Source organism: Zalophus californianus, chromosome 6 (genome assembly GCF_009762305.2).
Source record: "Zalophus californianus isolate mZalCal1 chromosome 6, mZalCal1.pri.v2, whole genome shotgun sequence".
NCBI classification, from domain to species: domain Eukaryota; kingdom Metazoa; phylum Chordata; class Mammalia; order Carnivora; family Otariidae; genus Zalophus; species Zalophus californianus.
Window position 1 is genome coordinate 69,470,595 of NC_045600.1, and position 10,255 is coordinate 69,480,849.

Sequence of the window (10,255 nt, forward strand, 5' to 3'; positions counted from 1 at the left end):
GTATTTTCATTTGTATTTTGGCTCAGGCCTACTTTTGTTCCAACCAAGTGTTATTGAAGATGAAATGTAGGAGTAGGGAGAAAGTGTTCTTGTGGTTAACTCTGCTCCTGGCTTGTCAGAGAGAGCCAAAAGACAGATTTATGTTCCCTAGCACCATGCTTGGTTATAGTTCCAGATTGCTCTTAAAGGTGGGCAAAACTCACTCTCGTTCATGGCTGTCTGTGATCATGAACGGGTCTTCAAGATGGCTAATCTATAACCTTGATCTCAGTGACCAACCATGTAGGTTGTAGACCCCCCAACTTAGACCCAAATATATTTGTACATATAGATGAACTTTGCTACATGATTGTCAGATCACTTCTTTACCTTGTGCTATTTAAATCCAGACTTAAACTGCTGCACTGCATTTTGGAATACACGACTGCTTCACACAGGACTCCTGGGTGAAATAGGTAAGATTTTGACACCAATATTCAGTCCTATGAAGACAACGAAGTTGCCAAGATCGTGGAGCACAGAAGTTCCTCAGGATATTGCTTGTGATGAATTGTGAAATACTAATAATTTAACATTTAAATTGGGGAGAAGAAATAAATATACTCAAAGAGCTTATCAAAATTAAGTGCAGGACTAATTAAGGCCAACTTGGCTGCTATTATTTCCTCTTACCCTGAATATAACCTCCCACAGGCAGTAGGAGTGCCTGATATATGTTCTCCTTAGGAAATGTGTGGTCATGTCTGATAAGCATAGGCAGCACAACATCATTTATTTTTATCAAAGCTCCCCAGGCAGGAGAAATTGATAGAGATTACCATTTAATCTGTAAGAACTAGGATCTTTATTCAGTAGTACTTGTAATTTATGTACTTGAATATTTTGCTATACTTAAAACCTTGAAATCTCCAAGTATAAAAATTGCTGCTAGTTTTCTTAGAGTACCAATGGTAGTAACAACTTACTCTTAAATAGCTCTCTACTTTGGAACTGAATTCTTTATCTTAGTGTCTAGAATACATTATATCTCTGTACCCAGTAGTGCTTTGTGAAATAATAAAACATTGTAATGAACATGGTCTCTTTTTCTGGTTCATGTTCTCATTCAACAAATTATCATCTTCTTTGCCATACATACATTCTGCCAGAATTTGAGGTTAGTTATATAGCATCTATGAGCTTAATGTAGGCTTTACTCTAGTAACAAAGAACCACCAAAAAAAATCTTTGATGCCTTTAATGATAAAGGTTTATTTGTTGCCTGTATGTCTTTTGAAGATTGGCCTTGGCTCTGTTAATTTAGGCAGAGCAGACCCTGTCTACTCATGCCGGACTCATTCTAGTCAGAAAATAGCAAGGGCAGAATCATGGGCTAGCTTTTAAAATTTCTGCTTGGAAGTGGCATATGTTACATTGACTCACATTTCATTGGCCAAATTAAGTCACATCTATAAGCCAATTGTCAATGAGGTGGAATGAATAATCCTTCTGTCAAGAGGTCCTGGAAGTGAAGGCCAGTGAATATTTTTGACAATAATACAATTTACAGCAAGCACTGCCCCAGGGAACTTACTGTCTAGATGGAAAGCTGAAAGTTATGATACAGAAGTGCTACAGGGCATGCAACAAACAGAGTTCCGTATTAGCATCTAGGTTCTTCATTTTGCTCCCTATTAAACATTGCAAATAAGTGCTCTTTTGGTCAATGTTTCTGTTTTTCTCATACTGAGTTAAGGCAGAGATTTGCTAAAATAAAACCAATTGAAGCCAGGCTTTGTGGTAAAAATATAGCATTTAGAAACGTGGAAGAGATGAATAGTGACCTCTCTATTTCCAGGCCATATTGACAGAGTGTCGAATCCAATTGATTGTGCAGATATTGACCATCAGGGTCACAGGACAAAAAGGCTCTGATCTAATGGAAAAAATGACTAAATCAATAGTCACATATCAATACAGCCTCTTGGTCATCCAATAATGATATATGTCCTTAAAAACTGAGTGAAAAGGGGAAAGAAGTAGAAGCATATTAAAATTCTCATGAGATCTCTCCCAGATCCTCATTAGACCAGCACTGGTTTGCTTTTGGCTCAGGCCTTTGTAGAAGTCCCTCCGATTCCAGATGGGGACATATCATACACTCAAGTCTAAACTTCATTTGGGATTCTCGTGTAATTTTATTTAATATGAAATGCTTCTAACATCTAATAATATTTGATAATATTCAGTTGCCCAAAGGGGCCGATTGTTAACTTGTCTGAAAACTTGGGATTCAGTTTAGTCATCCTTAGAATTTATATTGTCAGTAAGTGTATCATATAAATAATTCAACTGCTAATGAAAGAAAGAATCTGTGAAAATGGTGGAATTTGCAAAACTTTCATTATCTTGTTTAACATTTGATGAGCTTTTAAAACTGAATACAAAGTACAAAGATTCATAGCTTAATGAAAGCTGTTTTTAAAAATAAGTGTAATATATAGTGCTTTGCTTGAAACTAAAATTGCAAGTGAAAATCACATTTGTTCTAGGAAAGGAAATTGAATGACTATTTTGATAAAGTAAGCAGATTGAATAGATTTAAGAAGTAATAGTATGTAGGGTGACCATGGATTGCAAATGAAGGAACTGTGACTGCAAGACAGGGCATGACCTACAACCAGCTCTTCCTTCAGTGAAATGTACCATCAGAGCCAATAAGTTGCTGAGGCCAGGCCCAGGTATTCCTAATTTTGAAACTGAGTGATTTGGCTCAAGTGCTAGAAAATTTGCAGGAAATCATATTCCTTTCTCTCTTCCTTCCTTCATTGATTTAAATATAATTTTTGAACCGTTAAATGTGTCAAGCACCAAAGTAGGCACCGAATCATGTGTTAACGAATAAGACAATCATGGTCCCTGCTTTCAGGAGCTTGGAATCAACTAATGGAGACAAAATAAACAAATTGTTGCAGTGGGTACCTTGAGAGAAATAAAGCCCTGATACCTAGAAATCTATGTAGGTAGTGAGGAATGTCTTCTTTGAGGAACTGTCTGTTGCCCAGGTCTAAAGAATGAGAATTGGGAACACAGAGAGCCCATAGGTGGGAGAAAAGAGCTCCAGCCATGTAAAGGATTTGAATTTTATTCAAGTGCAATGGAAAGTCATTGATGAGTTTATAGGCAAGGAAGTGAGAGGAGGTGATTTATGTTTAAAACAATTAGCCTGGCTGTTTTAGGCAGAGTGAATTTTAGAAGGGTAAGGAACAAGAAGGTACAGTGTGGGGAATTGCACTCATCCAGACAGGACATGAGGGAACACTGGACTAGAAGTAGTAAGAGTAGAGATCAAGGCAGGCAAGTAGATTTTAAATACATTTCGGAGGAAGAAACGTCCATATTTGATGATAGTTGAATGTACAGAATGATGCAGAGAGAGGCATCAAGGGTGATTCTTAGCCTTTTCCTTGAACAACTGGTTAGTGGTGCCATGTAGTGAGACTATAAGGCTGGGGAAGAAATTGGCGGGATAGTAGGTAGCAATCAAGGAATCCATTTCAACTCATTTAGCAGAAATGATTGTGAGCTTTCCAATATGGAGATGTCCAGGTGTAGTTGCATATTTGAGTTTGGAGCCCAGAAGTAGCTTTGGGCTGAAAATAAAACATGATATTTAAAGCCATAGAAATGGATGAGGTCACAGATGAAAAAAACAAAAACAACCTATTGAGAGAGGTGTAGAGAGTCTGGAACCAAACTCTGGAGTCATCAGGAAAACAAAAAACTGAGAAAGTGGGGTCAAAACAGAGACAAACCAGGAGAGAGTACTGTCCTGGAATCTTCAGGAAGATAGTATTTCAAGAAGGCGCGCGGCGGGGGGGTGGGGGCAGCTACCACACTGAATATTGATGAGAGGAAGATGAGGTTAGAACAGAAAAGCCTTAACAGCATAGACATCATTGGTAACCTTAGAGTAAATAGCATTTCAGTGAAGTTGGGGAGGGGAGACATAGCCCGACTGGAGTGGAAGGAGGAGCAAATGTGATGCAAGGTGGTAGAGACAGCAGGTATAAACAATTCTTGAAAAGTGGTTCTGTAGAAGGGAATAGAAAAAAGGGGATATCTGGAGGGGAATATGAGACGCTTGGAGGATTCTTCTTAAATAGTAAAGATACAGAGGTTCGTTGCTAATGGGAAAGGTGAGGCGGAGGAAGAGTTTGATGGTGCAGTTAAGAAAGGGATGCAAAAGCCCATGGGAAGCCTAGAGCAGGTGGGGAGCTTGATCCTCAATAGATGGAGGACATTTCTTCAATAATAGGCGATGAAGTAGAAATAGATATAGGTGCAGGGAAATGAAAAATGAGAATATTTAGATTCTATCACTGAAATATGCCTCATCATGACAGGTAGGGCAGCTGTGGGGCAGGAAATCTGAGAGAGGAGAAACGTCTAGCAACGGTAGGGAGCTTTAGGAAGCATTTATACATATGAGTATTCCTAGCATTTGGTAGAGGCTTGATACATGTCATTGAACAAATAGATGAAAGCATGGCATTTTAGTTACGAAAAGAGGTTCACGATTAGTTTGCAGATAGAAAACTTAGAATTGTGCATATACCAGACTTAGTTCAAAACCATTTTTTGCAAAAATCTCTTAAAGGCTTCACTGGAAGAACACCTGCCAATTTGCCCCAGCTGCGGCCTAGAGAATATATTCTCAAGACCCTAGGCTACAAGAAAATGGTCAACTTACATATCTTCTCATCACCCAAATCCTCTGCTTTGAGGGATAAAACCTGGTGAAGTAAAAAAAAAAAAAAAAAAAATGACCCACTGGAAGTTTTGGATATTAGCATACCAGCAATGCCATAATTACATATAGATAACCATTCCTGACCCCTTTATATATGCACAAATGAGATGTTTATAACACTTATTCTGTATTTTTAAATATATTTTCTGTTATCACCTTTAAAAAGCCCCTTTTACTGTTTCTACTTGAGACTGTTCCCCAAAACCATTTCCTAAGATAGGCACTCTGAGTGAAAATGTTCTAAACCTCCTGGTAAGCCTCAGAGTATTGATTATCTTCTAATCTAGTTTTGACTTTGCCTTGAAACTTCAGCCATAAAAGATTTAAAAGATTTTGCCCTTCACTAAAAGCTATCATCTGTAATCCTTGTACTCGCCCATTTCAGAATCCAGATGACTGAATGTCACATTCGGTTACCTTTATAAACCCCCAAATCAAAGCTTCTAATATCAACACTTGCCTTACTCATCACTCTTGCTTCTCAGCTCCCAATTTACTGGTAATTCTTTACCACCCCTTGCCACTTACTGTCTGCAGGGCTTGAGCAGTCAGCGCAGCTAAGCAAGCTGCTGGACTCAAACAGCTTTAAAAGTTCCACAAATTTCATACAGAAAATGGGAAAACATAAGAACCATGCATGTCAAAATGTCATCCCATGTTGACAGTAAATCACTTAGCTAATGTTTAGTTTGTCTTTGGTGTGCTATCAGGAACCACTAGCAGCTGTGTGTGTGTGCCAGGGCATGGGGGGAGGGGGCATGTGTGTTTCAAAGTAATTTCTTAAGCCCTTAGAAAATGCTGCAGTTTTTGCCTCCATTCGTCTTTTTTAACCTTTTACAAATAGCCAAAATAATGTATGGATGTGCTATTTCATTGTCCTTTTCTCTCAAATGCAGGCAATAAAAGTTGATTTGCACTAACAAGCTAAAAGCTCTGAGTGCTACCAGACTGTGATGCATTCCAGGAGGGAGGGTGGCTTTCAGATCCTATGATGGTAGAAAGCCTTTTCACAATAGACACTGCAAAGATTTAGAATCCAAGGCTGGGATCCAATCTATTGTTCAGAAGTCAGGCAGTATGGAAGAAAGGATTCAACTGAAAATTGGTCAGAGTGGAGACAATCTCCTTCTTTGGTTGCTTTTGATTTCAGCAGAGTCCACACGTAGTATAGCTGATGCAGTTTAAGCCTTCCCTCCTCTCTTCAGTATGCTCTGCAAGGATTCTGGTTATGGTAGGTTCATAGCATTAGCAATAAGGCATAAAATCGTTTGTGAGAAAATACATGCTGGAAATACACATGCTCGCAATATCCTATGTTTATGCCACTGGCTGGCAGTTGAAATTTCCATTAGTTACAAAGTAGAAAATATAGTAAAAAATGTGTTAAGAATGAAAATACTCCTCTGATAATATGCATCTACCTTTTCCATTTTACATTTCATTGGCAAATGTACTAAATTTGAAAAGATGTTAATTTGGAAAGCTATTACTTTGGTCCTGCATAGAATTACAGGCTAGAAACACAAAGCTGCCATTTTGCTAGGGTAGATTTAGCCTCAAATAAGTATACACAGTGTTTCTTAAAAGGTAAAAGTGTAACTGGATTGTTGCAAATCTCAACCAGTATACAGAATAGACATATAGTCACTATGTAACCATCATGACCGTGCTGTTAAGGCAAACAAAAAGGTATTCCAGGAAAGGATGGAGCTCCCACAAAGAAAGAAATGTGTCTAGAAAAAAATGAACATGGCCCATAACCACAAGGAGGCTTCTTCATTTTTGTATCTTGGCTTTTCTCCCATCAAACAAAACCAGCAAGACACAAATGGAATGTAACAATGAGTTAGAAAACAATGTGTGTCAAACCATGAACTTACTTCATATATTTATAGGCAGGAAGTAGAGTTGTAGTGATCTAAAAGCTTGGGCTTTGAAACCAAACAGTTTTCATGTTTAAATACCAGCTATCAGTTATATGTTGTGAAATTTGGGGTAATTTATTTAACCTCGTGATGGCTCATCCTCCTTTTCTGTCTTTGTGTGTGTGTGTGTGTGTGTGTGTGTGTGTGTGTATTTGTATTTATATATATATAATAGTCTATATTTAATATATATAAAATATAGCCCCTTCAAGGATTTGTGAGGATTAAATGATTTAATGTATTCAAAGTTCTGGCTGGCACATCTTTAACATTCAATAAATGTTAGATATATTAAGTAATTGCAAACATATTATAAAAAAGAATAGCATGTATGGCTTTGAGAATTTTTAACTCCACAAGTAACTATGTGTTTTTCATGATTGGTAAGCATTTAGTAATAGTAACAATTATAGTGGGGGAAGGGTGGGAGTCCCAGGTAGAGTAGTGGGATTAGCAATGCCTTAATGTTGAGGTAGAGATTTATATGCAGAGATTTCTTGGCAACTGGTTCCTGAAACAACACCTTAATGAGTTAAGAACCACAGTTCGGCAGAGGGAAATGTTGATGATGTGTGTGTTTATGGTGATGAAGTTGCAGTGGAGAACTCAGCCATCTCAGATTGCTCTCAGAAGTTGCAAAGGCCCTTCAAAAATACCTCAAACTGCCTTGTATTGAGGCAGGGGTTGGGGGGGGCTTTTTTTCATTTTCCATCAGTCAGTGGATGCAGGCTGCTCCTGGGGAGGGGCATAATCTTGGGCAAGGCAGCTCTCCTAGACCTTAGCAATTGTGGGGGAGTGGAAGTTCTGGGGGGCATATGCTGCAGTTTTGACTACAGTTCATTGTGTTGCTCAGATCCTGTTGCTTTATTTAAAGTCAACAAATCTAGGAACAACCCTTCTAGGATTCTGGTTGGGGGAAAATTAAAAAAAAAATGTAGTACAGTCCCTGTCACAACAGTTTGTCTTGGGGCTACAAGTGATATTCATCAGGCTTCCTATTCTATTTTAGATTCCCTGGTGCCCTTGGCTAGCAACTCCTGTGATCTAATATACTTACATGGTGATATAACCCTGGCCCTCAACCCTCAGGTTTTGAGGACTGGTTGTCATGCCCTTTTCAGACTGTGGCTACTGTACTTTTCCATTTAAAATTGTGCAGAAGATTATCAATCACCTTGGTACAAACAGTCTTCCCTTTCCTGCTAGGAACATGGTTTCTTTCCTGCCTGCTGGCCTCTTGGTACAATTAAACTAAAGGAATTGGTGGCAGAGTAGCTTCAAGCTTAATGGGACTTTGGCCACATTCCCTGGTAGATGTGCCCCCCCGCCCCCCGGCAATAGGATCTCTGATCCCTCTCAGCATAGAATTGCAGGGATATCCCTGGGAGTAATGATTAGTGAAGTCTTTACCTCCTTGTATCTAATATTTCAATTTTTCTTTTTTCAGACCTATGACCAACCAGCTGATCTCATGGGAAAAATTAAAATTAGAATCAGCTCTTCAGAATTGCTCTAAATTGAAGTAAGTTTCTTGAGGTTTTGTCCTCCAACATTAACCAGTCATCTTACCACTTAAATGAGTCAAAAATAGTTTGATTATCAAAGGATTTATAAAGATTTTGAGAAAACTGATATTATCCTGGAATATTTTCTCAAAAATATGTTCTTGTGATCACCTTGTATCTAATTCATTCTGAGCTCAAAATACTAGTGTATAATTGCAATTTAAACTCAGATGTTGTAAAACCAAATAGTTTTATTTAAGAATGCCTAGCTCAAGATCAAAGTCCCCAAGCTCTGCTTTAAGGAAATGTATTTACTGAACTTTTTTTATTTACTGAATTTTTTAATAAATTTTGCTCAAATATCAATGACTTCTCATTATGATTCTATACATAGAAATGGACACAGATGCCACATATATGAAATTTATTTTGTATGTATTTTTAGTTGTTCTCTAGTGTTCCTCTCTTATAGAATGGGTAAAAAGTTTATTCAGATTTTATTCTTAGAAAAAAAGTAAGCAAGTCTAAGTAAGCTACAAGTCCATTAAAAGTAATAGAACGAGATAGAGATCAGCTCTAAGTAAATCCTGTGCAGAGGAATTTGTCTTTCAAGTATTCACCTCTTCTGGAAGATAAGAAAGGTTTCTTAACCAATTAATTGAGACTCTTAACTAAATGTCATGGCAAACAAATTCAAATTTTACATCATGAAGCCGTTTCTTATTGCAAACCTGGCAAGAACACTGTAAACTTGTATAAAGTGATGATAAAGCATTTCCAGGATCCCTGCTGTGCTTCCTGATTAACAGACTTAACTCCATGGCTTATTGGAAAAAACAATGACTGGGAATCAAAACAGCTACTGATTCAGATTCTAGAATAGCTATTCCCTAGCCTTCTAATGAGAGATGAGACTGGTATTTGACTTTATGACATCGTTATTGCACATTAGATTTGTAGAGTTGACAATAGGGGGCCAAGAATTTGTCATGAGGTTTTCCTGGAAATGATGGGGCCAACCCGAGATCAGGACAGCAACATCTTGGGAGGAATCTGGAATTTACTTCATTTGTTATTCAAGCTCCATTCAGTTATTACCTGGCTTCATGTCAGTTATCAGCATACTTATCTGCTTAGACCTCTGGATATTGAACTCTTAGAGAGAAGGAGTCATTTATTTATGTTTCCACATAGGGACTAGTAACATGCTTCACACATAGCCACCATTCATTTATTTGATAAAAATTAATTATTTTATATGGTAAATTTTTGCCATGACATTTTTTATCCACTAAGAAACCTGTATATTTCAGTGAGTCAAAATGATGCTTATTGAACATTGACCAGGTAGTCACTGTGCTTAATGTGTGTGTGTATGTGTTTATGTTTGTATTGTGTGTATGTGAATTCTCAATGCTTTTTAAATGAATAAATGTGCCAAAAAAATTCAAAGAGGTTCATTATAGACTGAATTTGTCAATGGATGCTCAATGGAAAAGGCAGAACTTGAGCTCCCCTTTGGGGTTAGAGAAATAGACAGCAACATCCTCAGTATTTGGATAGGGACAATCACACAGTAAAAGAACTTTTTGCTTTGATAAGGAGCTAATGTACAAAGTGTTCCCACTCTCATCTTAGTAAACAGCTTGGTCCCCAAGGCACCAAAGGAGACTTTTGACTAATTGTGTCTTCCAGGAAAATTGGTAAGTTGGGTTCAGACTCATATTTGCTTATAACTGGAATCATCCCCAGGATTTTACACAATACAAGATGTGTGTGAAACCAAGGGAATCTGGGTATTTGAATGGGGAACTCAGTTGTCCCTAAGTAGCTCATGCCAATATCAGAGTATGAAAACAATGATCATGTGGCTGTTGTTACTACTGTTACCACTAAACTTGATGAGTTTATATTTTGTTTTAATAGACAGAGATTTTTATTGCCCAGCATCCAACTCAATAACTTCATTTCCTGGGTGGACATTACTCCTATTGCTGCTGGCTGTGTGGTCCACATAAAAAATGAACATGGTT